Source organism: Chenopodium album, chromosome 11, assembly GCF_948465745.1.
Source record: "Chenopodium album chromosome 11, dcCheAlbu1.1, whole genome shotgun sequence".
In the NCBI taxonomy this organism is placed as follows: Eukaryota; Viridiplantae; Streptophyta; class Magnoliopsida; order Caryophyllales; family Amaranthaceae; genus Chenopodium; species Chenopodium album.
In genome coordinates this window covers 32,436,808-32,442,535 of record NC_137844.1, presented here as the reverse complement: position 1 = coordinate 32,442,535, position 5,728 = coordinate 32,436,808, and the positions used below count along the sequence as shown (strand labels likewise).

Below are 5,728 nucleotides of genomic sequence, written 5' to 3'. Positions count from 1 at the left end.
CCCGTTTTCAAATCACCAACAATCATCAACAAACATCTAATTTTATTCTCTTCTCTCTTAAAGCTAGAAGCTTGTTCTTTCTCTCTCTTTCTAAACATTCCCTTTTCAAAAATACAATACCTCATTCATGAGTCTTAGATGCACCTAACCAAGCTCGAAATTGTCTTCGCCCTAGACGTGAAAGGTTGCTAATTTTTGAGGGTTTGGTCCCATATCTCTATTTCAATTATTTAAATTAATTGTTTGATTTAATATTTTTATTGAAGTTACTAACGTGTGTATTGTTTTGATAGAAAAAGATACGAGGCAACAAAGTAAGTTATTTTATTGCTCTTTATCTTTAGCAAGCATGCTTATATTATTTTAATTCCTATTATCATGTTAGGATGTTATTTATTGCTTTCTAGTATCATGATTAGGTTGCTTCCTATTCTTTATATCATGTTAGGGCTAAAGCTTTAATCTTTATTGTTTAGTGACATGTTAGGATTTGTTATTAATCTTATTAGTATCATGCCTAGGATTTTGCTATTATATGCTTTGATGAAAATATTATTTTGATGATGATAATTTGTTAATTAACGTATTGTTTTACGCTATTTTTAACTAACGTATTGTTTTACATTATTTGTTAGTTTGCTAATTATTTTCACATAATTTGTTAATTAGCAAATTGTTTTCACATAATTTGTTAATTTGCGAATTATTTTCACGTTATTTGTTAATATACGAATATTTTCATGTTATTTATTACTTGACGAATAGTTTATATATAATTTGTCAATAATATTATGTTGCTTGATATTATTGTTATTGCTTGGTCACGCCCTCTCTTACAGGATTTAAAGGGAATTTGTGCTTAAAATCACACTTAATAAGATAATTAATAATTTTATTTAGGCTAATATGATTTTAATGCAATTGATCGCCAATAATAGATTTGTTGTGCATTAATATTCAAGTAACATAGATTCACTACTACAAAAACATGAATATAAAACGCCTATAACAAGCAATATAGAACGACTCTGAGGGGGTTCCCTATAAAGTCTACAGAATGCCTCAAAGAGGCATTTTATATCTAACACAATACAGATTGCCTATCTAAGATAGGCACTTCATATTTAAGGTACAAAGTGAATAAAAAATAAGGAAAAGAGAGTTGTAATCTTAAGAAAGGCGCTCTATAGCTATATACAAAGAGAGCGCCTATCGCCTATCACAGATAGGCGCTCTCTTTTCCTTAATTTTTTTTTTTAAAAAAAAATTATTATTATTATTATAATAATAATAATTATAATAATTAATACGTAGTACACAATACAATTATATGTATTATTAATTAAAATAACAAATATTTGAATTACAATAACTAAATTTCTTCCAAGAAAACAAAATTACAATAGATAATAAATACTTGTACAATTGAGCTACTGTCATCATCATCATTAGTAAAGAAACTCAAATAATTGTACAATTAAGCTACTGTCATCCTCATCATTAGTAAAGAAACTCAACAAGGGAACGAAACTCATCAGCAGCGAGACGAGAAGTGAAGCAGATCTGATTCATCAAAGAAAAACACTATACTTAATTAATATACACCATGTTCAGCTACTTCATTATCAACACAAAAAATCCTTAAAGAGAGGATATTATTAAATTCATCATTTTCATATACTCCGTATAAGTTAACATAATTAATGAAAGAACAATGGTTTAAGGGATTTAAAAGATAGCTAAGTTAGCTAACCAGGGTTTAGCTTTTACTAATTCTTGTCCAGATTCACAATTCTCAATTACTCATCAACAAGTATAAACAACATACCGCATACCCATACCCAACTATATAAAATCTGTCATTCTTCACGACGGCGCTGACTCGCTAGTCCGCCACCGCCTGTGGGCCCCATTTGCTGAAGTGCTCTGATCTGGGTTGCACTCTATACCCCTCCTGACACTTAAAAGGAAAACAAGTATTTAAATGATAAAATGAAACTAAAAACTAAATTAAATATAAAATGAAGTTTACCTTGAATAAAACCTTTAAAAGAAATTAAAACGAAAATTAGATCTAGTAAGTTGCTTCAATGTAGATTCACATTCGACAATCATAACTTAATTTTGCAATTAAAATCGATGCTCATATGAAATCGAGAAGAAGAAAGAGAAGTGGACCTGTATGAAGGATTGGGCGATTATAGGGCAGTTAGCGGTGATGGGAATGTCAGTGGACTTGACAGCGGAGAGCCAAGGAGATGGTGTCACTTCGGATGACAGCCCGACCCAAGTGACCATGGGGGTTGTTCAGGGAGAGAGAGAATTGAATTTCGGTATTGTCTTGCTTGTTACCTCGCCATGCCATTGTTCTAGATCCAAAATTTTGAGGAGAGGGAGGAGAGAGAGCCATAAACGGCTGGTTGAGGAGGGGTTAGACAAAAATAAGAAACAGGAAAGTAGTGGGGATTCTAGGGTTTGCCAACATTTTTAGAATTATTTTTTTTATATGTTAAAATTGTATAGAACGCTGAACTATGTAAGGCGCTCTATATTGTAAAGTCATAATTTGATTAAAATAATAAAAAATTATATAAAGCTGTTAACTTAGACAGGCGTTCTGTAAGTTTTAGGATACAAAACGCATATCTTACATAGGCGTTTTATAGAACACTAGAGATCGCCTATCTAACTTGACTGTTTTGTATTGTGTGTTGCTTTTTCCACTTTTTGTTGTAGTGATTAAACAGGTTTTAGGGTTAATCTAATGATTGTATGTTAGTCAGAAAGCGCACATGAATATGAGAAGAATAAAGTAGAGGCCTATTTTTAGGGCAGGTTCAAATACTTTTAGGTTGGATTTGTACATTCATCCCTGAATATCCAATCATGGTTCAGGACTACTATGAAGTTAGCGATCTCATGGATCGTGAAGGGGTGTAACATTCACCCTGTGAACGGTTTACAAGTTCCTAAAACTTGTTGGTGACTCTTTTGCTCTAGCTTCCTTCCCTTTGGACGCCACCATACTTAAGTGTATGATCACAGTTGGGCTCCAGTATGGGATGCTTGAAATATTCCCTACAGTTTTTGGCGACTCCATTGGGAAGGATTTCTATTTTAATTCCTAAAATTTATTTTGGCAATAATTTAGAATGAGTGGATGAGACTCGAAAAGTTCTAAGTATTCATGTGCGTAATTTTGATTAACATTACTGGTATAAGCATAAAAAAAGGTCCGCATTGGATAGACCATCCGTAATACGTCAAAAACATAGGATTTTTACACGTAGGAACTTTGGGAAATATCTTTCACAACTAGAATCGAAAAAATGCTGCGAAAATCGGAAAATTCTAAGAGCAAAGATAGCTGCTGAGGCATGTAAGAACTAGCGCTGAGAAAACAGTGCCCATCGTAGTGCGATGGCTTTGTCGCAGCGCGACAGGGCTATCGTCTCGCAATGGTCCCTGTTATCTCGCGCCAAGTTCTTCCAATACCGAGCCAGAAATCTGCGTTCTTGCTTTGACTGGTTCTAGTACTGTTTGCTCAGTCTTACTTCCTGATTGAGTTTTTTCTCACTTTTCTGAACCCATATGTGTTCTACATATGGCCATAACCCTCCGGGAATTCACGCTCCATCTACCCAATCGAACGCTCATTGCAACGAATGGTACATCCGAGTTTGTGAATTCACCAAACCAAGGAAGCAAGTTTAACTTGCGGGGTCCCATCCATACGCGCCAACCCTTTTAAAGGGTATGGCTTCCGCGCGATGTATCCGGACTCATAACTATGGACCCTTTTTTACTAACCCTTGTCCTTGAACTTTAGAGAACTAGAGCCATGGTTAGGTTGCAAACTCATTGTATCATGTTGTGACTATTTGACTACTTGTGCATTATTTGCTTGTGCATACTTATATGTGATTAAACTAATCGCTTGTTTGACTTGTGATTATAAATATGCTTAAATAAGTTAATCAATGACTAAAGTACTTTGCTTTATTGATTGATTAATTAATTTGAGCTAATAAATATGTCTGAAATCGAGTCATATTTCCTTTGAGTCAACCCAGATTTTTAATTCCCGTACACTGCACAAGCGTCAGTTTGTTTTGGTCATAACCGGAGTTCTAGAAAGAATTACGAGTCGTACAAGGTATGGATCTGTAGCCCCGAGTTTTATCTTTCATTTTGCGTTGGTTTCGTCCAATTCAGAGTCACAGATCAAAAGTTATGACTAAAATACTATAGCAAGTTTAGTTTAGTACACATACGTGAGGTCTTAACTTAGTCTTTATTTGAGTCTAGTCACATAGTCTAGTCACATGGTCATGACACGAGTCTTGAACATATCACTTACACTCACAAGTATTCACACACCTTTTACATACTCTTTTCACACCATGAACATATCTTAGGTTCATGCATGAGTTGCTTTTTCCGTCATTTGAGTTGGGGGTCCACTCTACTCCTAATTTTTCCATATCTCTCCATCTACATCATCTTTCCACTCTCTACATGCTTTTTCCATGCATACCACTCCCCTTATACTCCATGATCTTTTCCCATATATTGCATGTTGAATAGAGTTTGAGTTAAATAATTAACAAAAAGTATCCCTAACTTCCCTTTCCACAGCACTTAGTCAATGAGTGAAGGGCGTTTAATCAAGGACAACACTTTCATTCAAATATTAGTATTGATAAACTGATTCGAAAAAAGAGAAAAGCTAAGAAGAAAATGACGTCTCAAGAAGAAGTCAATGAACTTAGGTAAAACCTGGCTAGTCTAACTGAGATGATGAAGACTATCGCTCTTCAAGTCAATGACCCTGCGAAACAACAACATCTTGAGTGCATAGAAGAAAGTTTGAGCAAAGTCTCCAATGACTACAAGTTTCAAGGGATTAGCTCACAAGGGGTCTCGGTGGAAATGACATCCCTAAGTTCAAACCAACAGATAACCCTTACTTCTATTTGAGAGATTTCGAAACTAATGAACATTAAGGGAATTAATAGTAAAGCTTTCCCTACATTATTCTCACTATCTTTATAAACCATTTGTCAACAATGGTTCTTTTCCTTAGATAAAGAGAATATCTCTTCTTGGGATTGTATTACAAGCACTTTCATTGATAGATATAAGTGCAACATCTAAGTCGACACATACCATAGACAACTTGAGATACTAAAGCAAAAAGAAAACGAAGGGTTCACCTCTTTCTTCAATAAGTGGAGGGAAACTTCCGCTAAGATGGTTGAAGTCCCTACTGAAAAAGAGTCTGTAAGGATGTTCATCAAGAACCTTCAAGAAAAATATGCAAAGAACTTAAAATACCAACACAACTTGAATACCTTCAAGGTTGTCTATGACATAGGCATTGATATCGAAGATGACCTTTTGAAAGTTGATGATGCGAAAGGAAAGAAGAACGACTATCCTTTCTCTTTCTCTCCCATTAATGAAGTACACACTACAAACACCTCTAAACCACGAAACCAAAGGTCAAAAAGAGTGTTCACTCCACTTGGTATGAATTACGAGGCAGCTTTCGAAAAACTACACCACAAGGGACTAGTCATGCCCATAGGACCCATCAAAGACCCAGTTCCAGAAGCTAGGCCACCTAAGTCGGATCCTAATAAACACTAAAAATATCACCAAGGAAAGGGTCACAACACCGAGTAGTATTGGAAACTCAAAGAAGCTATTCAAGACCTAATCAATA

The 5,728-nt window shown here is 34.9% G+C and overlaps 1 long non-coding RNA gene across 1 annotated transcript; it reads right to left on the bottom strand.

The window, feature by feature from the left end:
* Nucleotides 1–1,314: 1,314 nt before the first annotated feature.
* On the bottom strand, nt 1,315–2,496 carry LOC145568781 (uncharacterized). The gene is made up of 2 exons (XR_014095953.1): nt 1,829–2,496; nt 1,315–1,563 (listed from the first exon to the last, which is right to left on the bottom strand). It is a non-coding gene; the product is annotated as an uncharacterized LOC145568781 (long non-coding RNA).
* Nucleotides 2,497–5,728: the final 3,232 nt, after the last annotated feature.